This window comes from Panthera pardus, unplaced genomic scaffold (assembly GCF_024362965.1).
Source record: "Panthera pardus isolate Hobbes unplaced genomic scaffold, ASM2436296v1 HiC_scaffold_6, whole genome shotgun sequence".
Classification (NCBI taxonomy): domain Eukaryota; kingdom Metazoa; phylum Chordata; class Mammalia; order Carnivora; family Felidae; genus Panthera; species Panthera pardus.
In genome coordinates, this window is record NW_026526991.1 from 83,724,637 (window position 1) to 83,751,838 (window position 27,202).

General features: G+C 38.3%; 1 protein-coding gene and 1 non-coding gene across 8 annotated transcripts in view; one reads left to right on the plus strand and one right to left on the minus strand.

Moving 5' to 3' along the window:
- The window catches only part of SOX5 (SRY-box transcription factor 5), a 1,011,059-nt gene that overhangs the window by 102,408 nt on the left and 881,449 nt on the right, over nucleotides 1-27,202 (plus strand). The gene's annotated exons all lie outside the window — the stretch shown is intronic.
- Nucleotides 6,795-6,901, minus strand: LOC128775136 (U6 spliceosomal RNA). The gene has a single exon (XR_008419787.1). It is a non-coding gene; the product is annotated as a U6 spliceosomal RNA (small nuclear RNA).

Sequence of the window (27,202 nt, forward strand, 5' to 3'; positions counted from 1 at the left end):
TTTTCTGAAGTAAAATTAATCAAAATAATCTGATGTGAAGTCTTTGCTAAACTTTGCAAAAGTTTAAGTTTAGAAAGTTAAACTTTGCTAAGCTTTGCAGAAGGGTAGACTTATTTCTAAGAGGTCTCTCCTACAGATTTCTCCAAGAGCATCATGAAAAATGGCATTGGCTTTTAGAGTTTAGAGTTTGTAATTGTGACCAAAACAAAAAGTGCTCAAGTACAGTAAGAGGCATTAAAAAAAAAATTCAAGTAGGTAGTTTTACAAATCACTGAGAAAATCAGCCTACTTTGGAACTTAAAGAACAAAAAAAAGATTTTGTTTAGATTCTGTTCCAGTTTTGAGTAGGGGAATTCTTCTGTCTCCGTGCTGTTTATTCACCTCTAGTTGGTCAGTTTTCAAGTTTGAGGGTGGTATGTTTCACAGATGATGTGCTGTGGATTAGCCCTCTGTGCTGGGGCCTTGTAGTGAAGGTATTTTGATGTTAGTTGAAACAGGGGGCTGAATGGATAAGACCCTCGAGAAGATAAAGCTAACTTTATCTACATCTAAAGAAGTTCAGTGTTATTACATACCAATGCATTCTTGCAAGGGTCTTACTTGGTGGAAAAGATAGTGAACCTCTGTATCCCCTTTCTTGGCCTGAAAATGGGACGTCAGGCAGCATCTAATCATCTTTCTTGTTTTTTTCAAAAAAAGAGAGAAAGATTTCTATTTGTGTCAGATTTTAGATGTCTTAATATTTTTTCCTGTCTAATTTTGCAGAAAGTGATAATAGAGTTCCTGTCAAATTAGAGGCTGCAGACTTTTAACCTATGGTGTGAAAAAAAACACATTAGTTATTATTACCATAAACGTAATTCAAATAAATATTTAGTTGTAATACCATTATGTTGAAGGGTGCATTCCAAGCATATAATTTTGCTCATTATAAATATTAAAAATTCACAATGACAGTACATTGGAGAAGAAATGAGAAAAAAAATACAGAGGTTTTTGGAGTAAGTCTTTTGCTTCCAAAGATGGAGTTTCAGGGGCACCAGGGTAGCTCAGTCGGTTGAGCATTCGACCCTGGATTTCAGTTTAGGTCATGATCTCAAGAGCCGCTGTGAAGGGCTCTGGCTCGCAGGGCAGGCACAGAGCCTGCTTAGGAGTCTCTCCTGCCCCTCCTCTCTCTCTGCCCCTCCCTCACTCAAAACAAACAAAAAACAAAGCAAAAACACAACAACAAAGATGAGGTTTTAGTGTAAATTCCTAATTGGAACAATTGGAATGAAAGTGCCTCTCATAGGGGTGCCTGCGTGGCTCAGTCGGTTGAGCACTGGGGACTCTTGATTTTGGCTCAGGTCCTGATCTCACAGTTCTCCAGTTCGAGCCCCACTTCAGGTTCCATGCTGACAGTGCTGAGCCTGCTTGGGATTCTCTCTCTCTTCCTCTCTCTCTCTTTCTGTCTCTCTGCCCCTCCCCCACTCGTGCTCCCTTGCTCTCTGTCTCTCAAAAATAAATAAACCTTAAAGATTCCCATAAAGAATTGTTCATCTCTGTTAAAGAACACAAAATTATTTTCTAAAATACCATAAAACCTGCCACATGTTTGTATCTGTGAGTCAGAGACCAAAGTCAATAGGGTCAAGGGTGGATCAAAGTGAGAAATGAAAGAAGCAAGTAGAAAACTCACTGTGGCCAGCCAGCCTCATAGAGAGAGCTATGAGCAAGTGATATTTCTGACCTTTGCTGAACCTGTTTAAGTCACCTGAGAATACTTGCTTGAGTATAATTGTTAAATGTGAAAATGATGTTGGATCAATCTTTAGAATTTTTCAGACCTTTATTAAGGTGATGACAATTTTGAGTGTCTCATCATTACATTTTCCAAATACCTGTAAATAGAGCACACATTTTCATAGTTCAAGTTTATGGATAAAATATCTCAGCAGGTGCATTTTCAGTGTGAAAGAGTATTTTCTCACCCAGATTATTAGAACAAGAGAATGACTGAGAAAAGAAAGAACATACTCTAGAGAAGTCCTTTCTAACATTGCTTTTAGCAGTATTATCAAATTGGGTCACAGATAATTAGATTAATTTGACTACCCTATGGTTTTATTTGGAGATATGTAATGTGGCAACTCTCTTTGCTCTTGGATATCTATAGGATATAAGAAAATGGAAATGCTAGGTCTTCAAAAATGAAACAGCTATTATGTCATGCTCAATCAGAGAGATATAGACATTGATAGAGTATCAACACCTGAAGCCACTCTATTAAAGCATGCCTTGGTTCCTCAAGCAAAAGTCACAGAAAATTGTCTCATGTTTCACCATCTAGACTTGCTACCACTTGGTTTCCTTTAATTGGCTATCATGTACATTTACCAGAAATTGGCTCTGTTTTCCAGCTGCTGGATGTAGGTGATTTACTTGTGCGTGTGTACTCAGGAGTACGCCTGCAAGAGTGTTGTTTCAAACATCATTTTTCTTAGAGAAATTACTAACCTGTGCGTATCTGAATATGTGTACTACAAAGGAATTATAAAACCTAGAACGTAAGAGGCTATCAAAGGGTCTGAGTGGCCTTAAAGACAGTATTAGAGTAGAGGGGTCATGAAAGCCCCTGGGTGGGCCCAGGTCTATAAGGTATTATTAAGTACAATTTAAGGATCATATCAAAGGAATTTAAAAATAAATAGCACAATTCTTGGTATGTGCATTTTACCCAGTATAGGGAAGCTTATAAACCCACATCTTAATGCCCCTTTGAGTAGATTGCATTTAGGTTTAGAGCATAACCACTTAAGTATGTAGCTTTGTTCAACTTCTTAAGAAATCAGGGTTGTTATTGTTTTTGTTTGTTTTTTTGTTTCTGTTTATGTCCCATTGTAGTGGTTTTTTTTTTTTCTTTTAGGAAAAAATTTCCAGCACTTAACTTTGCTTTTCTGAACTCTAACAGACATTTATGGTTATCTAATTACCGTAACCACGTATTTCCTGAAATGTTGTTCACGAGTAGTTTTAACCACAAATACAGATGCTCTAATTTCAGATTTTCTGAATTGGGTCCACTGCATCATCAGGGGAAGGTTCACGTAAATCTAGAATAAATATTTTAAAAATATAAGAATGAGTACTTTAAATGTGAAAGAAGATAAATGTAACATTCTTCTGAAACAAGTCTAGTAAGGATTTTAAGTTTTTAAGACTTTCTATTTAATTACTTTGCATTGAAGCCAGCTGGTTTGGTAACTTTCATGACCTTATATTCCCTGAATGTTCTCATAAATCAAAGGAAGAATATGCTCAATTCTAACATTAGTCCTGGGGAAAATTCCATATTTGAAAACAAAAGAAAGAAAGGTAGAATCAAGGTTGCCTTGGGAATTTTGAGGGCCTTGGTAAGGTTAATTGGAAGGGCATAAATTCCTTTATCCTCAGATTTTTCTTTTCCTTTCTCTTTTCTCCCCCTAAGCTTTCCTGCCCTCTAACCCATCAATTTCTCTTGCAGCTTGAGCCTTCACACTTCAACATTGAACTTGGAGATATAAAAATATTCTAACAGGCAGGGGGATGGCCTTGATGATCTCTTAAAGTTCTTTTTAGTGTTCTATTTTAAATTCCAATGATTGAATAGAAGCTCAGGGGTGAAATGGCCCTCTGGAGGTCATCAGCTGTAGCTCCCTCCATGTAACAATGCCTCCTACTTTCTGGGAGTTGGCATTAACAGCCAGTCCCAAGGGACCTCTTTATTCTCTGAATTTCTTCAGCACTATGGACTGTCTTATTGACCAGTTGGTGAAGGAAGTGCACATCAGACTTGAGAATTTTTCGAGCTATACATTTTACCTTCTTCGTAACTTAGGTTTTAAATATATAAATCATTGCTTGAGTGAACCACTCTTTTGAAAGAGATCTATGTTAAAGATTTCAGGTGTTGTTTTGAGGTGGTGGGGAGTTTCTGGTGGATGAGAATTGAAGGAGGTCAGAATCCATTGAGATCAAGCAATTCAACAAATGTTATTTGAGGACTTCCAAGTAAGGGGTTGTAAACTCTAATGCCTCAGAAGACAAGGATGGTAACATAAATCTTGGATTGAACTCTATGTAAGGCAATAGGGATGGTGTGAGGCCTGAGGCATTTGGGACCTGGTGTGAGGATTCTTGCCTTAGCTGTTCTGCCCAAAGCATGCCCACAGTTTGCAAACCCTTAAGTCTCTTGGCATGGTGTATGTTCCATCTTGTGGGAGATACTCAAGTGAACACTGATGTACAACCGTGATAAAAATGACTATTCTAGTGGTGGCTACCATTTACAAAGTGGCTACTAGGTCTCAGGGACCATACCGCTCTTTTTCAATCCTTACACTTATCCTATGAGATCGTCCTGTTCAACTCTGTTTCAAAGATGGGAAGGTGGAGCCCCAGAGAAGATCAGTTACTTGTGCATAGTTACTCCTTTAATAATTGTTGGAGGCCAGATTAAAATTGAAGTCATCCAACTTAGCAACTTCCCAAACCTGTGGTCTTAACCATTATTCAGGTATATCTCAGGCTATCTTCTGTGAGATGTTAATGATATCTGTTTTTTTTTTTTTTAAATAGTTGATGATTCTGTGATCAAATAATGAAAACAAAATTTGGGTTCCAGAAACTTAAATCCTACACAGTACTTACCATGGGACTTTTTCCAGATCCGTTAATTTTACTGTGTTGTGAATCCCCCAAAGTAGTATATATATTTCGCAGTATTTCCCAAGCTCATGTGAATTGTACACATTGTCTCAAGTCCTGGTGTCCTAAGGAACCAAATTTGAGAAACTCTTATCCGTTAATACCTAGCTCTCTCACTGAGATGAGGGTTGTCATTAAAGACCAAAGTATTTTGGGTGCACACAAGATAGATGTTAATCAGAGAATGCATCAAAGGGAAGGTAACATTTGTCATTGGGTCTTAAAAGTGGATAATGGTTTCACAAATTATATTTACATGGATGATATTGGGCATTAGAGAGCATTCCAGGAGAAATGATTTTAGTCAGGCAATATTGCAGACATACACACAGAGACTGGAATGTGCCAAGGTGAATTTGAGAAATGTTGAAGAAAAATAGGAGACAAGCATCATTTGATTTTTATTATGAATTAACTGTTCATTGTATTTTAGAAGATTGGTTTTATTTTTTCGAATATTAGAAAAGTGCACTTGAACATTTCAAGTCAGATGACACATGAGTCATCATCTCTCATACTATTAAAATTACTCATCGAGCAAATATTTACTGACTGCTTATTATATTCCAATTCTGTTTTGGGTGCTGAGGCTACACTGTAAATAAGGTATACAAGCTTCCTGTTCTCAGACAACTCGCAGACAAAAGCAACACAAGACCATGTCAACTAGTGATAAGTACTATGCAGAGAGATAAAACGTGGTGAAGAGTGCCTTAATGGCTATTTTAGAATAGCAAGAAGGAACCAGACATTTGAAGATCATGGGGATAACATATTAGGCAGAGAGAACAGCTGGTGTAATATCCCTAAGGGAGAAACCAATTGAGGTTATTGAGGAATAGAGAAAAAGCTAATGTGGTTGGAGCATGGGCAAAGAGGAAAATGGTAAGAAGAGTTTATAGGGATTGACAAGAACCAGACCACAGAGTAAGGAGTTAGAAATTTTTTGAAGTGTGATGGTAAACTATAAGAGATGTGTAAGAAGTGTGTGTGTAAGAAGATGTGACCGTGTGTGTGTGTGTGTGTGTGTCTGTGTGTGTTTTGCACACATGGGCACATAATCTCTGGCTGCTTTGTGGAGAATAAATTTCAAGGAGAAAGCGTAGAAGCAGGGGCACCAGTTAGGAAACCACTGCAATGGTCTAGGTAGGAAGGAATAGTTTAGACTAGGGTTGGTAGTTAAGATGGAGAGAAGTTGACAAACAAACATATAAGGTTTTTAAATTATTTACTTATTTTTAATTTTTGTTTTTTAACAGTGTTTAAATTTATTTATTTTGAGAGCATGAAAGAGAGAGAGAGAAAGAGAGATCATGAGTGGGGAGGAGGGGAGAGGGAGAGAAAGAATCCCAAGCAGACTCCCTCCTGTTAGAGCAGAGCCCAATGTGGGGCTCAGTCTCAGGAACTGTGGGATCATGACCTGAGCCAAAGCCAAGAGTCAGATGCTTAACTGACTAAGCCACCCAGGTGCCCCTTAATTTTTGTTTTTTTAATGTTTATTTTTGAGAGACAGAAAGCCTAACCAAGCATGCTCTAGCAGGGGAGGGGCAGAGAGAGAGAGGGGGACAGAGGATCCCAAGCAGGCTCCATGCTCTCTCCCAGCAGAGAGCGCGATGTGGGGCTGGGACTCACGAACCGTGAGATTATGATCTGAGCCGAAGTCAAGTCGGATGCTTAACTGAGCCACCCAGGTGCCCTAAATTATTATTTAAAAAATGTTTTAAGGGTACCTGTGTGGCTCAGTCAGTTAAGCATCTGACTTTGGCTCAGATCTTGATCTCACGGTTCGTGAGTTTGAGCCCCCACATCAGGCTTCATGCTGGCAGCTCAGAGCCTGGAGCCTGCTTCAGATACTGTGTTTCCCTCTCTGTCCCTCCCTTGCTCACGCTCTGTCTCTGTCTCTCAAAAATAAATAAACGTTAAAAAAAATTAAAAAAAAAATTAAAAATGTTTTAAATTGAAGTATAGTTGGCAGTATTTCATTAGTTCCAGGCATATAACTTAGTGATTCACCAAGTTCATATGTTGTGCTATGCTCACCACAAGAATAGCTATCATGTTACTATACAAAAAATATGGAATGCTTCAAAAATTTGTGTGTTCTCTTTGCACAGGGGCCATGCTAATCTTCTCTGTATTGTTCCAGTTTTAGTGTATGTGCTGCCAAAGTGAGTACAACATACAGGTTTTTGAGGCTGTGCTAATGAAATGGATGTAGGAGATAAATGGACAGAGATTAGGTATAGATTGGTATTTGTTGATGAGACTGAGGGAGGTTTAGATGGAAAAACAAATTTTGTATTGGGCGACTTGAATTGGAAGTGTGTATCAGACGTTCCAGTGGAGGGGTCAAATAAACAATTGGATAGGTGAATCTTTTTTTTTTTTTTAATTTTTATTTATTTTTGAGAGGGAGAGGGAGAGGAGGAGAGGCAAAGAGAGAGAGGGAGACACAGAAAATGAAGCAGGTTCCAGGCTCTGAGCTGTCAGCACAGAGCCCAGCGCGGGTCTTGAACTCACAAACCATGAGATCGTGACTTGAGCCGAAGTCAGACGCTTAACCAACTGAGCTACCCGGGTGCCCCCAATAGGTGAATCTTGAATTCAAGAGTGAGGTCTGTGCTGAAGAAGTATGAATATGTTACTCCCTATTATTCTATTAACAGAGTTGAGAAGGTCTAACTACTATCTACCTTATAATACATTTTAAAAGGTAAAATTAATAAATTCCTTAATAAAAAATTAAAAGTGAATAGAATATACAAATTACTATAACCTTGATGTGGGGCACTACCAGTTTTATCAACAGTTAAATGCTGGTAGAGAAGCAGGAAGACATTAAATTTTTGTATTGAATACCTAGAAAGTCCCGTGGAGTTCAAATATCCATCTCGTCTTCTACAACTGCTGGACAAACATCTTTCCAGCAGAAGCTTGAATGCTCAATATTGGAAGGGCATGTGTTTGCCTCTCAGGGCAGGCAATGCTAGGTTTAAAATGTTCTTCCTTTTCTTGAATAGATATTTTCCCACTCACAGTCTTCCCTCCATTTTTACCAAGTGCTGCAGTTTCAGACTTAGGAGAAGGTCCAATACTCACTCTTTGTAAAAAAAAACCCCTCATGTATTTTGAGATAGCTGTTTTGCTTTCCTTGTTTCCTAGGTTAAGTATTCCCAGTATTTTTAGTTGTTTCTCACGTGTCATGAGTTTAAGTCCTCTGTCCATTCTGCTTACTCTCGTTTCTGGAGCATTTTTCTGCATTCTTCTCCAAGCATGGCACCTAGCAGTACTGTGTTCCCCATAGCACTATGGCTGTGTTTCAACAAGACTGAGTGAAGGAGGCCTTTGGCTTCCATTTTTTAGATGCCATACTTTTGTTGATGGGAACCAATCCAAGGTCCCTATGATTTTTTTTAAATAAAATAACCTTTAATTTTATAATAGTTTTAAATTGTAAAGTTGAAAGACAGTATGGAGTTTCCATATATTCTCCATCCAGTTTCTCCTGCTGTTTACATTTTATATTACTGTGCTATGTTTGGCACAACTAAGTAACCAACATTGGCACGTTGCTATTAACTGTCTACTTTATTTGGGTTTCCTTAGTTTGTAGGGAAATGTCCTTTTTCTGTTCCAGTATCTCATCCAGGATACATTCTACATTTAGCTGTCATGTCTCAGTACTTTCTTCTGAAGTGTAAGAGTTTCTCAGATTTTCTTTGTTTTCCATGACCTTGGCAATCAGGTATTTTATAGAATGTCTCTCAATTTGTGTTTGTCTAATTTTTTTTTATGATTGTACTGAGGTTATGGGTTTTAGGGAGATCACAAAAATGTACTATTTTTTACTATATCAAGGGCACTTACTGTCAACTTGACTTATCACTGACACTAATGTTGATCACCTGGCTATGATTTCTCTATTGTGAGGTTACTTTATTCTCTTTCTATACTGTACTCTTTGGAAGAGCAGTCCATACTCAAGATGTGAATAGTTAAACTCCATCTCCTTGAGGCAGAGTATTTACATAAATTGTTTGGAATTCTATATGGGAAATTTGTCAGTTTCTCCCATTTATCCATTCAATCATTTATTTAAAAATAGTGTGGACTCATGGATATTTGATACTTTGGATTATAATTCCGTACTATATTATTCATTTTGTGGCTCAAATTGTTCCAGCTTTGGCCATTGGAAGCTTTTGCAGGTTGGCCTCCATGTCCATTTGACATACCCCCACCATTTTGTTTTACCCTATTCTTTTAAAATCTGTGCTTCTCTCACTCATGAATCTCCTATCTTATATTGTGCTGTCGTTGGGGGGGGGGGCGGTTGTGGGTATAAAAACAAGCCTTATGATTGGTCTCGTTAAATTTCACTTTCTTAGAGCTTCCTGTTATCATCATCTCTTGCCTACTAGAGCAATAGCTTCTTCTTCTTCTTTTTTTACATGTTTATTTACTTTTGAAGGAGAGAGAGAGGGCATAAAGGAGGAGGGAGAGGGAGACACAGAATCTGAAGCAGGCTCCAGGCTCTGAGCTGTCAGCACAGAGCCCAATGCGGGGCTCAAAGTCCAGAACCATGAAATCATGACCCAAGCCAAAGTCGGAGGCTTAACTGACTGAGCCACCCAGGAGCCCCATAGAGCAATAGCTTCTTATATGGTTTCTGAACTTCCATTCTGACCACCTCCCCCTGTAGTATTTGGTTCTTGGAATATCAGCCAGAGTGATCTTTCCAAACAAATCCATTATGTCTCTTCCATGTATCAATGCATAAAGCTTTGACTATTGCTTATGTCTCTGATTTCAACTCTTAACCTTGATATCTTTCACTCGGTATGTTTCAGCCAAATGAGTATCCTCTCCAAGCTTATCCAAATGAGGCCTTTTAGCATTGGTCCTCTCTGACTGGAATATTCTTCTCTCATACCTTCAAATGGCTGATTTTTTAACTTGCTATTGAGCCCTTAGCTCAAATGCCACCTTTTCAGGAAGGCTTTCTCTTGAATTCAGTCTAAGGTAGCTTCAGTTTCTCTTTATCATAGTGCCATGTTTTTGTTTTCTTCATAGCAGTCATCATGACAGGATATTTTCATAATAGATTTTTTTTAGCCATTTATTATCTTTCTGCTTCTCCCACCATTAGAATGCAACAGGGTCTTGTATCTCTTGTTCACAGCTATATCTTCAGTGCATAGAGCAGTTCCTGGCATCTGTGAGAAGCTCAATATATATTTGTTAAATGTCAGTTGCCAGTGTCTTCTGAGTAACACTTAATCTTTGAGGTCTCCATAATCTGGAAAGTCCTGTGCTGTGATACCTTTTTTACTTCATGTTATTGCCTGTTGTAGGATTGTATTGTACAGTTCTGATTAAGATTGTATAATAATTCTTTAGATAACATGTTGTGCCTGTCCTAGTGAATTTTCGTCTTAGAAAATAAAGCCAGCCCTGTTTGCATCAACACTTGCTTCTAGCCTATAAATCCAGGCCCTCCCTATGTGCCCCCATTCCTTTGTAGATCACCAAGACAAGATGAGAAAGAGAAAACGTGGAGCCACCAAAAATTTTCCTTCCAACTATCAATTATGGTAGCTGTTCTCTCTGGATATAGTTGTCCAGCATTTTATAACCTTAGCTATTTATATTATTTTTCAGCTTATATCTCTGCCTTGACCTCAGCAAAATCATCATGAGGTATCTCAACTGATGCCCAGTATGGTATATCTGATATGTTCTTTATGTTACCACTTTAACCCATTCTGACTCCTTATGATCCTTATTTCCTGGTCTTAATGTTCAAGTTATTTCTTTAATAATGAGTCTCTCTTTGGATCTACATGAAACTCAGCAGTCTGTTACTATGAAATATATTTTTCTTTTTGCCACATTTTTTTTACTCTCCTTGGACTCCTACACAATTACAGAATTAATAAAATATTTATCAAGCTTCTCAAGAAAACATGTTTTACTGTGTTAAGGGATATGCAGTTAATTAGATATATTTGATACCAGATTTGACCACCAGATAGCTTCCATGAGATACAGAGGGACTTCACAGTCCCTATAAAATCACTTACTAATTGACAATTCCTCATGTAAGTCAATGACTCATTATCATTTTGACTTAAACACAAGCATTTTGTAACAGTATGAGTACTTGTGACTTGCTTCCAGTTATAATGGGAATTGCATTAGAAACTAACACTAGCCCATGGAAGTGCCTAGTAGAATCAGTCACTACGTTTTAATCTCATTCGTTCAGAGAGTGGGAAACGTTATCATCTAGTGCCTATTTTTTTGTGGTGTTGCCTTTGTCTGCTTCCTTTGGAAACATACTCTCAGCCTCTGGTATTTGCATCTATGAGGTTTATTGTTGTGTGCTCTTGGGAACAATACCTATGAGGGGTGAGGGAAGCAGGATGGGCAGATGGAGAGTTTGAATTGAGATGCAGTTGCAGCAGAGGACACAGCCAATCCTATGGGGAGCTCTAGAGCTGGGCTGGCCATTCGGAGTTATCCTGAGTTGAGGTAGGGGGCTGTCCTTTGTACCTCTTTATTTAGCAGTCATTAGACATTTGCTGCCCCCGGGGAGGAGTTTAGCCTCCAGCGAGGCAGCTCCCTTCAACGGAGCCAGTGCCCAGAGAGGGGATCAGCTGTGAGCTGTTAGCATTCAGTGCTGCCAGCAGCTGGGACAGTGAGTGCTTCAAACTGAAGGGAAGATCTTTAGTTGTTGGGTGAATAGTACACAAGAGCATCTTCTACAGGTAAATTCGTATAAATTTCATGTCCCATTGCTAACTTTCTATTTCTGTGCCATTTGCATTCACCCTCGAAATATTGCATTCCCATTCTTGCCCAAGCTCCTGCATCTACCTTGAATATGTCCTTCAATTTCCTCATGTATAGAGTGGGAATCATAATACACACACATGCAAACACACATACACACAAATACAGTGGCCTGGCTTATAGGTGAATGCTTAATAGGAATGTTTCTTCTCTTCAGACTTTGAAATGCATCTTTAACTTGGCTAAGTCCCTAATGATTAGGTTTTACAGACCCCTATTCCTCTGTTTGAAAGGGAATAGTTCCTTGTCTTTTATCCTAGAGATACTTCAAGAAGGTTGTAGCATTGAAATATGAAATGTGTTTAGAGAACCTTGAAATATCAGCAACCTCCTATCCCGAACTAGCTCAGTTCCTCATACCTCCCCGATATCCACTTCCTTGTTAAACACTAGTTTAAAGACTGTAGGTTTCTGGAAGCTTCTCAAATTTCTGAATATGGAATAATAAGTGAAGGATTTATTGACCAAGTCCTGTATTTATAGTTGACAAGAAAGCAGTACATTTTGCAGCTATTGTAGGTAGCACTGTACTAGAATGGGTGTTGAAAAAGCCTGCTTTACCGTGTTATTTCAAAACAGTTTTTCCTCTAAAGAAAACTCCAGTCTCAGCCTGTTATATTGATAATGCACAATAGCATCTGATTTGAGTCAATACTGATTATTGTGCAGCCTGGCCTGCTAGGAGATTTTATCCTTCCTCCAGCTATCCAGTCTCAGTGCTTCTTTATCAAACATCTCTAAAACTATGACAACTCATTCTTGTTCTAGCATCTTACATGTGCTGAACAAAACGAACAGATACTTGAGTGACATCAACATCAACAATGTATGTCCCTTCTTTCTTTCTAGCGACCTGTTTTATATAAAGAAGAAGTAAATTGTCTCTCTCATTCTTGTTCTAGCATCTTACATGTGCTGAACAAAACGAACAGATACCTGAGTGACATCAACATCAACAATGTATGTCCCTTCTTTCTTTCTAGCAACCTGTTTTATATAAAGAAGAAGTAAATTGTCTCTCTAAGATATGACAGAATCAAGTTGGTTTGGTATGCTAAGGCAGATCACACTTACTGGCTGGTACTATGGATTCAATCAGTGATCTTTAGCAGGGTGTCATGAAAATCACTTAATTCATGTAGTATCTTAGGTACTCATGGAAAGAAAGTGATATTATGGTAACCATTATACAATATTTTCACTTCTCTCTTTACTTCCTGGCCCCATCTTGTCCTTTTAGGTTTTGAGGCCCATAAAAGATGTTTTAAAAAACATAGCACAAAATGGAAAAAAAAATGAAAATTTGGGGGTGCTTGGGTGACTCAGCTATTTAAGCATCTGACTGTTGACTTCAGCTCATGTCATGATCTTGAAGTTTGTGGGATTGAGCTCCATATTGGGCCCTGTACTGATGGTGCTGAGCCTGCTTGGGATTCTCTCTCTCCCTCTTTCTCTGCCCCTCCCCTGCTTGCACTTTCTCTCTCTCTCAAACATTTTTTTAAAAGGCTTCAAAACTTGTATATTGTAATGTCTTATGGAAAGAAATGGCTAGCATATGATATCTCAGATCATGTCACTTTGTAGAATACTTCTATAACTTCTCCTCTCCCTCAGAATAAAAGCTAATGTCCTTATAATACCTATGATCTCCTGACCCTTCCCATTCCCTAGTTACCTCTTTAACTCATTATGAACCATTCCACTCCTTGTTTCCTCTCCAACATCCACCCTAGTTTTCTTCATATTCATCTAACTTACTGGGATGGCTCCCACCTCAGGACCTTTGAATATGCTCTTTGCTCACACACTTCTCGGTTAAGTGAACGGTTACTCTCTTACCTCCTTCAAGCCTGATCAATTGTGACCTCATTAACTTCTCCTCTTATGACTTTTAAACCCTAAAACAGCAGACCTCCCCCTACTGCCCCAACCCCTCACAATACATCTGTTTTCTTTGCTTTATTTTCTCCTTGTATGGACCATGTTCTCATACACATATGCTTCATTATTGTGTTGATTGTATTCTCTGCTCACTAGAATGTAATGTTCATGGGTGCAGGGAGTTTTGTGTGTTCTGTCCACTCACAAATCCGTAGTGCCTAAAATCATTCCAGAAACTAAATGAGTGCAAATAAAAGGACATAATCTACATTGAAATGGACCTAACAAGACAGTAAATATAGGCTGAACTGTGATTGATGTAGGATTGCATTTTACCAGTATTCAAAATGTGTCTCTTTGACAGATCTCAGGAGCTCAAATTGTTTTTTAGAAGTACCTTTGTATCTGTAAAGCATTTACCTTCCTCTGTTAGCTACTTTTACTTCTTGTTTTGCCTGTTGCAGCATATAGTTCAATTTTTCACACCTTGTTTAGACTTATGTGTTTACTGTAACTCTACTGTTTTAAGTTTCCTACCTCCTTAAATCCACAAAGCACTTCAAGAAAGGATTTCCATGTATTATATTTTTGTTCAGAAGGCCTTATCTCAGGCAGACATATTTGCCCATTTTCTTTTTTATTAAAAAAAAAAGTTTTATAATCATTATACATGCAGAAGGGTGTTTCAACAGACTGGGTTAGTATCTCTCCATGAAACCACACACAATAAAACAGTTTCCTAAAAAAAAGTTAACAATGCATAAAATGCTGATACAGTGCTTCAGAACACTTAATTATTTCTTTTTCCCCCCATTGTTTATCATTGTTTTGTCAACTTTCCATATCACTACCCACAATGCTTTGGGTTCGGTTTTCTTTGAACATTCCTTTCCTCTGAACTTGCCATGAACTTGTGCCTGTAGCATGCCGCCACAGAATGCCACAGCCACTTTGTAAAGGGGAAAAATCAACCCTTTTGTCATAAAAGATGCTAAAAACCAAGCTCATAATATAAAATAGTAAACACACTTGTCCAACAGCTGTTTTAGGTTGAAGTATGGTTCTTGGTTTAAAAGAAGGTTAGTGTAATAGTTTGCACATACTCCAGGAGAATCAGGAATCTAGTGTTTGTAGGGAGGAGGAAGAGAGAAAAGAATTATGTTTCATAAGATTAGGTGGACTGTAGGAGGAGAAAGATTGCATGAATACCAAATATGATACAAGAGAGGATGGAGCCCCTTATCACACATGCAGTGTAGGATGATGTAGAGGATTATTTGTTTTATACAGAAGGACAGAGGAGGAATTTTTTTTCTTTTCATTTCTGATTATTTTTCTGCTTCCAGGGTTATATTAGGAAATTATTGTTCCTTTCATCAGTGTGTCAGGAGAGAGGCTCTGGATTGGGAAATAAATCCCAGGTTCTCATCCTAGCCCTACCAGTGGAAAAAAGTAAATGGGAATTTCCTACGGTAAGAATTCTTTCCCAACTTGCAACCTCAGATGATTATCTGGTAAAAGGTGGATCCATGAACTTTGTGGGATGTGGCCCAAATCATAGCAAAGTCATGTTTTTCAAAACCAGGATATGCAGTAATTTCACCTATATAACAGGTCATTATATTTGACTTACTGAGTTGTATGAGAGCTGTGGCAGGGCTCCAAAAGGACCAAGAATAATGTGGGTCAAACCGTCTCTTCAGGATTTGCTAGGAGACTGAGAAATCTCATTTGTGTGCTTATTTTGCAGCTTGCCTCTCTCTCACCTGGAGAGGGTATGTGAGGGGCAGAGGAAGGAAGAGTATAATAGGATTGATGAAGAGTCTGGTAGTGAGAATTCCAGTTTAGAGAATTAAGGCTGCATGGGTATTGCTCTCGTTCTTCCCTCTTCTTCACTCCTGCTCCCACAAAACTCATGTGGACAGGATGTGGGGGAACCACTCAGGGAGCTTGGTGTATGGGCTGGCCTATGGGAGCATAGGTTCTGGTGCCCATCATAAGCATGCAAAAGTCAGAAGGCAAGAGCCCATGGCAAAGAGACAGGGTTGCAGTAGGAATAAGCCCCATTTCCACAACTAGTAGGAAAAAGTTGTGGTCTCCTGGAGATTGGTGATATGTGAATCCTCTAGAAGGGAGCCAATTATGGCGTCTTCAGCCACTGCCTCTCTCCCCACTCCCACCCCTGCTCTGAAGAATTTCCTGTCCAGAGGAAGACACCCTTAGCAGAAAGACTAGAGCTTGGTGGTCTGATGTGGGAGCTGAGGGGGTTCCTTCAGTCAGCATTTATGGCATTGCCAGTGCCCAAGAACCACAGCAAGGTGATTCTCTAGGGATTCATAAAACACACACTACAAGGAAGAGCCAGTATTGAGACACTGGCCAGTAGCAGAATATGGCTGTCCAAGCCAAGAAAGACTTTTTTTTTTTTTTTTAGTCCTTTACCTCTTGCCTTTCTCTTCTTCTCCATTTAGTCAGCAGTCTAAATTTGACTCAGATTTTTACTGACTGAAATTTCAAATTGTCCCCATCTAGGATGTTTCCTTATTTAACAGATATTTATTGAACAACAGGCAGTATGTGCAGGGCATCATGCTAGCACATATATTTCCTGATTTCGAGGGCTATGTCTAGCAATGAGTTTTCCCTTATTCTTGTTCTTAATGCAATTTTAATCTTCTCAAAAAGATTGACAATTGCGTAGACAGACAATTTCCACGTCTGTAAATCCAGTTTAGAATATGAATATTCCATTCCCACTTGAGTGAATAAGGTGAGAAGGATATGGAGCTAGGAGTGGCACAGGAATAAACATGCTTAGGACAGTCTTGTTAGACAGATGGAGGGGAACCAGCACAGCAAACCAGATCACTGTATATTATTCATTGCGATCTTCTCATTTAGTTGCTGAGTTGTTTAATTTTAGCTCTTGATGGTGCACCATAAAGGAACTGCTTTTGCTCATTTGTTTTAGTAAATATTTATTGGTCAGATACTATGTGCAAGTCATTATGGTAGATGCATGTCTTTCCTGCCCTCAAGAAATGTCGAATCTAGTGGAATAGAGGGATTCCCTTGGTACAGATTCCTGCAATATTCAGAAACATAAGATCAGTGAGGTGTGAATGGGATTAGGAATCTCTTCTTGAAAATGATGAAGACCCAATTTGAAATAAGTTAGGCAAAGAGGATATTTATGGGCTCATATCACGAGGAAGTTCAGGAAATGACACGTTAGGCACAACTAATATCATCAGGACAGAGTATACATCCCTCTTCCCATTACTCTGTTCCTCTCCATATTAGCTTTGTGCACAGGCAGCTTTCTTCTTACAGAAGCAGCTCTAGGCTATGACACTCTTTTAACTAGTATTTCCAGAGAAAGAGTGTATAGTGTTGTTGTTGTTGTTTGGTAGGCCCAGGAGGTTTCTTATGACTGGCCTACTTAGGATTCTGTGCCTTTTTTGAATCATTCCAGGTGGCCAGGGAGATGGCATGCTTCCATTGAGCTGTCCTCAGTTAAATGCCTCCATGTTTTGGAGTGGAGGTGGCTGGTTCCAGTCAAATTGCTTGGAATGTATTCTCTGAAAGGAAAGGTGTCCTTTTACCAGGAGAGAATGGAAGGGAACATATGCAGGCAATACCACATCTCCATTAGTTGGTGGAGGGGCAGTGCTGAGAAGAGAGGGGTCTTTCTGGTGAGTGCAGAAAATGTCCATGAAGTAGTGCTAGTAATAGCTCAGCTTTTGAGATTTCAACAAAGGGTCTGTTGGGACACAGAGGATGGCTTCCCTCTCAGGCAGAGGAGTCAAACCATGACACTTACAAGGCTCAAACAAATTCATACAATGCCTTGTGACTCTCTTTCTATACATAGCCCTAACACCTTGAAGGCAATCTATTCTCTGTAATTGTTTTCCTCGATTTCTCCCTTACCTTTCCTTTCCCACCATGATCACTATTCCACTCATACCAAGTCATTTCTTCTGCTCTGGTAAAGGACACTGATGACCTTCTCATATGCAGATTGTGTGGTCTCTTTGCAGTGCTACCTGACTTCCTATCTCATAGTTTGACACTGTGATTCACGTCTTTCATCTGGGAAATTTCCCCTCTCTCAACTTCTGAGACACAGTTCTTTCCCTGTTCTGTTCTGTCCATGTGTATCTCTGAATAATCCCATATTGTCAGTGACATTGGACATGGTAGACCATGTCCTTGTTCACATTTAAAGGGCAAGAAGCTAGCATTTCAGGTTTAGGTTGAGTTTTATATAGAAAACAAAGATTTATAATGAGAGAAGTAAACTTTTGGGGAAGCATATAGAGAGAACAAGGCATACAGCTTGGTCTGCATAATTTACAAAGAAGGTCTAACGTGGGCAGAACTACTGAGAAGTCACCGAGATTCAGGAAGATGATGAGGGGCACTGCTACATTTTCAAGTGTAGGGCTGCAAAATGAACTTGGGTTCTTACTTCTGTGATTTCCCCACCCTCCCCCTCAGTTTCCCTGCATAATCAGCCTTACATTTAAAACATCAGAGAATTCAATATTGATTACTACATCACAACCTTTAAATGGACATCTATCCTTAGCACTCTGTCGTGACCAAAGCAAGATGAACAGTTCATCCTTAGCCAAGGGGCTGCTTTTATCGAGTTAACTCCCATGATCCCCTTCAAAAAGAATATTACTTGTTGATTGCTTCAAAAAGCATGTTTCGAATGTCCGTTTAACAGTACTTTTTCTTCAGTCCACTTGAAAACAATTTTAGTAATTTTTCCTACTCATTTTTGTAGAAACATCCCACTTTGCTGTGGCCAACTTCTAGGAGTAGATAATAAGCCATACGTGAGTGTGTACTACAAACCAAATCGGGTGTCTTTTGGTGCTAAAAGATAAGTCTGGAACATTTCACCCATGGAAAAATCATTAGAAACTAATACATGTTGAATTTTAAAAGGTATTATAGATTTGCCCTGGATTTTAAAAATATTTAGTGTTAATATGTCATATCATCTGTTTTGCTTAATACAAAGCCTTAAGCACTATTTTAACCAACTGAAAATAATCACCTTGATTTTCAAGCTTTTAATTTTATAGTAGATCATAAATCCTATCAGGGCATTAACTTCTGATATTTATTACCTGACATTGTCTTTATATAGATTTTTTTAAATTTCACTTTAATTTTTGAAGTATGAATATAGTTCTTATTTTAAGAAAATTAAAGATGAAATTTTTATTACAAAATAGTCATTGCAGATTGAGAAAACACCGGTGAGCAAAAAAGAAGCAAATAAAATTTGATTCACAAATAACAACTGCTGAATGCATCTAGACATTCCAGGCTTTTTTGTGGAAATATAGGTTTTTTTTTTTTTTTTTTTTTTTTTTTTAATAATTGGATCAGTTGTATGTGTATATTTTTTCCCCTTTAATGAACCATTATGGGGGCACCTGGGTGGCTCAGTTGGTTAAGTGTCCGACTTCAGCTGGGGTGGTGATCTCGCGGTTCATGGGTTTGAGCCCCACCTCGGCTCTGTGCTGACAGCTCAGAGCCTGGAGCTTGCTTCAGATTCTGTGTCTCCCTCTCTCTCTGCCCCTACCCTGCTCATGCTGTATATGAGCTCCACCCCCCCCCCCAAAATAAATAATAAACATTAAAAAAATAAAAAAAAATACGACATTATGTACGTCCTTAATCTTGTATGCAACTTGTTAGAGTGGAACTTTTTTTCCATGACCTAATTACTACTATGAACAGCATTCTGTCATCAGGGTTATTTTAAAAAATACAAATTCTCATATCCTATTGCTTTTTTAAACAATATTTATTTTTGAGAGAGAGACAGAGACAGACAGAGAGAGAGAGAGAGAGAGAGAGAGAGAGAACATGAGTGGGAGAGGGGCAGAGAGCCAGGGAGACACAGAATTTGAAGCAGGCTCCAGGCTCTGAGCTGTCAGCACAGAGCCCAAGGCAGGGCTAGAACCCACGAACCAGCGAGATTATGACAAGCCAGAGTTGGATGCTCAAACAACTGAACCACCCAGACACCCCTTATTGCTTTTTGATAATAGTAATAACAGCTAACTTTTACTGGGAGCTTCTCATGGGGTAGGCACTGTGCTCAGTCCTTCTATATATGTGATTTGACTGCTCACAACAATTTCATGAGCTTCCTGGCAATATCAGTCTTTAATGGACAAGAAGCTAAAGCAAGAGATTTATAATTTTGACCAAACTCGTAGCACTAGTAAATGGCAGAACCAACATTCAGATCCAGATCTGTGGGCTCCAGTCTGTGCTGAAAACTACAATAAAATACAGTGAGGACGTTTGGGATATATGTTGTAAGATGTCACTTTAAACATGCTTGCTTGTTCAGTGTCCTCAATCTGCTAGTCTTTGAGATTTCTGAAATGAGGTAACATTGTCACGAAGCTTTGAGGAAACCGTAAGCCAGTGGAAAGAGTGGAATAATTTCCCCCTGGTAATCAGAGAGATCTTGAAATCCTGCTAGAAAAGCACTAGAAAGTACATTGTTTTGTTTCTTTTCTCTGCTTGGGCTCTGTTACCAAGCCCCCATACCTGTCTGACTAATTTTCAAGAAGTACCATTATCATCATAAAATGCATTATCAAGTACCAAGTCATTTACCTTAATTCTTGCCTCTCTAGCCAGTCATTAGCAGCTAGTGTGGAATACTTGAATGTAACTTCCCTGTGAAAGATAGAAATTACCTTCTTGGGTACCAAGGAATGGATAGAACTTTCATAAGAAATGTAGAAAGTGATGGGAACTTTAGCATCAGTGGGCTATTTAATAGATTTAGCAATAGAGTTACCTCTCAGTTATCATCTTCTCAATGAGCTTTGTCCTGAGAAGTGAAGCATCAAGCCTCATAGTCAGAAGGGTCTGAGTTTGAACCCCAGCTTTACCAATTGCTAGCTCTATAATCTTGGGTATATTGCATAATCTCTCAGAGCCTGTGTTTTATCATCTGAAATATACACAGAGATGGATAGATGTACACTGCTTGGCTGTAGTAGACCAAAGAATATGACCTTTTTCTTAAAAACAATACTAAGACAGCTTTCTGCTTTGTATTTGCTCTTCTGTGGGATTGGGGAGCACATTTTAACCCTCTTTTCTGCAGTAAAGCTGAATTTTGGTTAAATTCCCATATGGAAAAGGTAACTTAATTATACAATTTTCAAGCATAAAGACACCTCAGATATAATCCATTTCAACACTCGGATTTCAGATATGACTAGATTTGTGGCTCAGAACTGGCAAGTAAGCTGATTAGTGGTAGAACCAAGACCCCACCATGGTTGTCTATCTTGGCATAAATAATAAAGTTACTGCTGATGGCTGTCAAAGGAGATAAAATTTACAAAGTTTTATTTTGTGAATGGTCTTTGAAAATGAGTTTTTTTTTTTGCCAGACAGACCTCTGTAATCCAAATGAAAATTAGAGGCTAGGAAATGTAGTTGCTAATGCATCAACAAGGAGAATACAATAAAGTCAGAAAATGATCTCTTAACTCCAAGGACTGGGATCTTTGTAATGAAGCAAAATTACTGTCCTCAGCAGAAGACCATAACTACATCAATGTGCGTGTGGTACTGTTTTTTTTTTCTGTTTTACCTCATAGAGTGGATATTTATTTTACTTTTATTGATACTTTTAGGTTTAATGAATTTTACATATTAAACACACATACTCATAAATATCATATACATGAAATTAGAATTTTCTTCACTATAATTTTGTTGCGGTTAAATTTTCATACTAGTTTTTGAAAACCTACCTTCTTGTCTTAGTGGTAATATAAGTGTGGATTTACCACTTTTCATAACTGTATTTTGAAAGCTTTATAGTCCTTTAGAGACAGACTCCCTGGAAGCCTTGCCAGTCAGCAAACACACAAGATTAATAACATGAATGATTTGATGATTTTGGCATCTTGTAAAAATTATGCATTAGATTTTCTTTAAAGAAGTGTAACATGTATTTTCCACTTTGAAATCTTTAACTTTTAGCTCATGTTTCAAATAGACTATTGGTGTGTACCTAAATTGCTCCTCCCAAGACTTTTTAAAAAATGGTTTGATGAGTGATAATGTAAATTTTAGAGTAAAATGCATGGTAAAAAAAACTGTTTTAATGGATTTGGCTTTTTGGAATAACATTGATTTTTCTTTTAAAACTTCAAATTTCGTATCAGTGAAAAATTGATAACTAGTAATTTCACCTTCACTTGACCTAGCTTTTGAAACAGTTGAAAATGCCAATGACAGATGTAGGGTGTGAGTGTTTCATTATGCAACTTGTCCCCTTTATTGAGTTGCCATTTGCCGAACTGGGAACAATATATATGTCACGTGTTGTGCTGGATGCTGTTTTTAGGATCCTTTAGCTTTTTTGTTTGTTTAATTAAATAAAAATAATGTAGAGGTTTATTGACAAAAACATTTGTATATTTGCCTGCATTAGACATTGTAAAGAACATATTGCATGATCCACAAAACATGCCTTTTTATAAAGGCTAGCATTTTGAAATGCAGGTATTTGTGCTTATGTAAAGTTCAGACGTGTGTGTGTGTGTGTGTGTGTGTCTGTGTGTATAATTTGTTCCCCCCAAAAGAGCTAGTTGAGAAAGCAACATGCAGTGACTATCATTGTAATTTCTTTTGTAAAAGCTTTTCTTTTGTGGGTCTTCCTCACCCCATTCCCATTTGAGAAATATTGAAACCAATTCATGTATTTTTACATTTTGAGTCAGAGACTATTCTAATAAAGAAAATTAGTAACATACTTTTATTTCTCTCTACATAGAGTGCACTATCCCAACCACTTTTTATACGTGCTAGCTCAATTATTCCTCGAAACCATGCAAGTAAGTCACTGAAGGTTATTTATCTTGCCCAGGGTCACACAGCTAGTAAATGGTAGCATTGGTATTTGAACCCAGGCAGTCTGGCTCTACCCTCAACCAATTCACAGCACTACTCCCAAGTTGCAAAGTACTTTTAGAATGATGGCTTCCATATTTATAAGACCAATTCCATGGTGAACAAATTATCTTCTTAAAGGAAGGATTTAAATTTAAATTTTTTTTTTAAATTTTTTTTTTTAACGTTATTTTTGAGACAGAGAGAGACAGAGCATGAACAGGGGAGGGGCAGAGAGAGAGGGAGACACAGAATCTGAAACAGGCTCCAGGCTCTGAGCTGTCAGCACAGAGCCCGACGTGGGGCTCGAACTCACGGACCGCGAGATGGTGACCTGAGCCGAAGTCGGCCGCCCAACCGACTGAGCCACCCAGGCGCCCCATAAATTTTAATTTTTTCTTAAGTGTAGTTGATCCTTATCATGAAAGGACAGCTCTCTGCTCTGTCTAGTTGCCACACTGATTTTCAAAATGGACTTTTTTTTTTAAGTTTCTTTATTTATTTTGATAGAGAGCTGGGGAGGGGCAGAGGCGGGGGTGGGGGGGGGGGGGGGAGGAGAGACAGAAAACACCCCAAGCAGGATCTGTGCTATCAGTGCGAGCCCAATGTGGGGCTTGAACTCACAAATCAGGAGATCACGACCTAAGCTGAAAGCAAGAGTCAGACACTCAACTGAGCCACCCAGTTGCCTCTCAAAATGGGCTTTAAGCTTGATGAGACAAAAGAATTTGTTTTGAAATTTGAAATTTTGAATACAAAGCAATTAAAGGAGCATAAATTTTCCCAAGTTGTTCAGATTGGTCAGGATTGTAGTACTGTTTGTTTTTGTGTAAAATCAGGTTTTTGCCTCTTGTGATAATAGCTCTCAGTGAAGTTAACAGACTTTGTGTTAAATATAATATGGAGAGTTATAATAAATAACACAGAGCTTTTCCTTTCTCTTACAATACTGAATGATTAATTTTAACTTTCTCTCAAAAAAAAATCTGGAATGCGATATAGTATTTGGGAGGTTCATCAGCACACACCTCTGCTGTTTGTTTTTCAGTCAGTGTTCAAAATCACTACCGTCAGCAACAGAGCCCTGAAAAATCAATATTTAGGCTCTTAGACTCCTGATAGGGGTGTAAGGGCAGGGTTGGCTACCTCTTTAATTTGCCCCCTGATGTTCGCGAGTTCCCTTCCCGTAGCTTTTCTTGAGATAGGAAAAGGAGGGAAGTTTTATCAACCCCCAGTGGATAATTCCACCATTGTGAATTTCTGCCTGTTAGTCTTTTACTGTTACACACATTCACACCTCATATATTTTGCTCTAAAAGCAGAACATCTGAGATGATTCTGTGGTTGAAAAAGATCTCAAAGAGATGGGAGATAGATTTAATGTTGCCATTTTTAGATAATGCTGTAAATAGAATGGCAGCTGTCCTCGGATGCATAGCAGATATACAGTACATATGCTGAATAGGAACAGATAAAAGATTGCACTCAATTAATCCTCATGAAAAGTAGCATTTTAACCATGGAGTCAGTGATCGAGTTTTTCGGTACAGTGTACTTATTCTGTACCCTCACATGATGCAATACCATGCTTTGAAGGTGATTCAAGAAGGGAGAAGTTTACTAACATTCTCTACTAAGTTTAAAGCAATCTGTAAGATCTTATTTATTTGCCCTTCCCTCTCTTTTTTAAAAAATCCTGTAAGCAATGCAAATCTACAAACTTTTCTGGAACACCTATTATGTATAAAGCATTCTTGGTGAGGTGAGGGGAACAAGAACTATTTTTTTGTATAGAAAAGGCATAGACAGAAATATTTCATGTAAGAAGAATGTGACAATTGGTAGAAGTGAATTTGGATAGATATCTTTAGTTCAGTGCCAGTTGAACATTTATAGAACAACACCTCCATTTCAAGTATATTGCTTGTAGGTACTGTGGATACCAAGATGAATTAAACCAGGCCCCAAGGAGCTTTCCTTCAGGGAGATGGCATGTAAACTAATCATTACATTTAGTAATTGAATATATAGCTTAAATATTCAGAAATAGTAGAGGAAGGGAAGATTAATTCTCCTGGAATGTGTTGGGTAGTAAGGATAGGCTTCAGAAGAGGTGATGACTGACCATGATTTTGAGGCATGGATAAAAGTTTGGTAGATAAACAGTGAGAGATAAAGTCAATAGAAGAAGGTGAGAGTGTTACAGAAAAAGGGAATATCATGCCCAAAGATAAGGAAGCATGAGACTACATGGAGTTTTGGACACCGGATAGTCTGGGGTTAGCTTTGCCATGTACAATCTCTGCATTCTTGGAGGGTGTCTGGTGTGTTCAACAAAGACAGGGTTGTAAAAGTCCAAGCCAAAAAACAAAGTAAATTATATATGTAAACTTTGTATGACAGCAACTTAAATGAAAGCAGACCCGGTTTTGGATCCAGACTCTGGAACTTGTTGTTCTGTGATCTTGAGCAGTTTTCTACACCTCTTAGGCCTCAGATTTTCATTAAAAAAATGGTGGTTCTGATATTTAACATAAAATAGTGCATTGTCTGATACCTGTATATAATGTCGACTTTAATTATCACTGTTTGAGTTTTTTTGGTTGACCATCTGATGGTGGTATTAGTGAGGGATAAAAATACAACCTCACTCCATCAATGTAGTGTCACTGCCATTCTTCCCATGAAGTCTGGATTGTAAATGATGTGTGAGAGAAATTGAAAGAGCTCTGAAATAGGAGGTTGGAGACTGAATTCTAGTTCTATATTCGCCACAAACTAAGGCTGGTGAGCTTGACTGAAAGTGTGCTCTGTGAGTTTATTCTTCTCTGAAGGGCTGGGGTTTATCCTAAATGTCTGCCTGACTCATGTCCTAGCTGCTATGAGTAGTTTCTGAGGAGCAGCCCAGCCACTTGAAAGAGATAAGCTATACAACTTAATTCCAGTAAAGTCTTACTAAAACAGAAATTGGCCTATATAATTTTTCTGCTTGGGGAAAAATTGTCTATAGCAACCAAACTCATTTCAAAGAATGGTGGTTTCCCATTGTTGTAAAAAAAAAAAAAAAAAGACAAAATACAATTAGCATCCCCTAAAATTCATTAAACATGCAGAAAGGTGTTTGGTCAGCCTTGCAGTTTTACTCAAAGGTCAAGAATGGGAAGAGTGGAGTGTGGTTTGATGCTTTGGGTGTGTGATGGTAACATTGTGGTTAGGTATGCTCCCAGGGACATCTGTTGAGATTCTCTGCATCAGAACATGCAAAAAACACTAATGAATCATGTTAATGATTGATAAAGTTTATATCTTGAGAAAACTTAGCTGGCATTGACTAGGGAACATAGTGCTTCTTTCTATAAATTAATGGTAATACTCATGAATAGGGAATATTCATTCACAAAGTTCAGAGAGATTAACATCCTAAAGAATATAGTAGTCAGTAGGGCCACAGTCAAGGAGTGTTAACTCCAGATTCCAAACCACAGCCCTTTGATATTACTTCCTCTCATGACAAAATCTAACTGCTATTTTCACTGTACATTAATTCTGATATCATTTTGGAGTAATAGCATGTATGGCTCTATAGTTTCTTAATGTAGACAGTCCTTTCTCTTTCTCCCCTCTACTTCCTTGCTTTGTTTCCCACGTTAATCTGGTAACCAGCCACTTATTGTACTGATTATCTTGTAATTGAAACTGTAAAAGCCTATGGCAGGTAAACCTATGGCGGGCAGATGGTCTCCCCAGTATGTCAGCTGTCTCGGATGTGGGGGTTTTTTTTGTTTTGTTTTTTGATACTACAGTGTGGCAGTGTGGTCTGGGAACACACACACACACACACACTCTCACTCACTCACTCACTCACAAAGAAAAGAGCCCAGATCATACAATTTGAAATTTAACAGAATGTATTTGCTAACACTTTTGAAGTTGCCTTAAGACGAAAATTCATTATGGGAGCATCTTTTGTGGAGCATGAAGTGAAAGAGCAGGAGGGGAAACTGCAGTGTTGGGAAGACTGTGGAGGTTGTTACAACAGATTTTTCAGTAGCAGTGTTGGTGGCTTTGGTCTTTTGGTGGACTTCTTCCTGGGGGGGGTGGAGAGGCAGAAATGCCCCCAAGCTGTTGATTTCTTCTGCTTGTTCTCATAGCAGCCTGAGGGGAAAAGTGCTTGTTTAAACACTAATATATTCCATAAAAACCAACAATTATGGCAAGGTTTTTTAAAAAAGAAAATTACATTAAAGATGAATGAGGGTATATTGAAATAATTATGTTTTAAGGTGCGTAACATTAAAAGATATTGAATAGAATATTGACTGTTTTGTGGAAATAGCAATAATGAGATTCCTGTCACCTAATCTTACAATAATTGGGTTATTACTATGCAAATGAAGGTATTACTTTAAAAAAGTAAGGAAGCAAGACAGATCCTTGAGGCAGTGCTTTATCTGTTCTTAAAGCTGTGCTGTCAGTTCTTCTTAGACTGAAGATCCTTTTCCAAACAATTTGGGAGATGCTCATTTCACTATTTGCCCCTGAATTCCACTAGAATATTTTTCAGCTGCCACAGGTAGCAGATTGGTGGCTGGTGATTTTATTTTATTTTATTTAGCTCTTTGTGGAACCCAAAGGAGTAATTAAACTGTGTAATTATTGCCCACTGTCTTTTTTTTTTTTTTTTTAAGAAATGAAATGTTGTGAATTTTGCTGCCAAAGATACATGCTGGAGCCCTTATCTCCGCTTTCCATACATTTCTATCATTATTGTGTAGTGTCG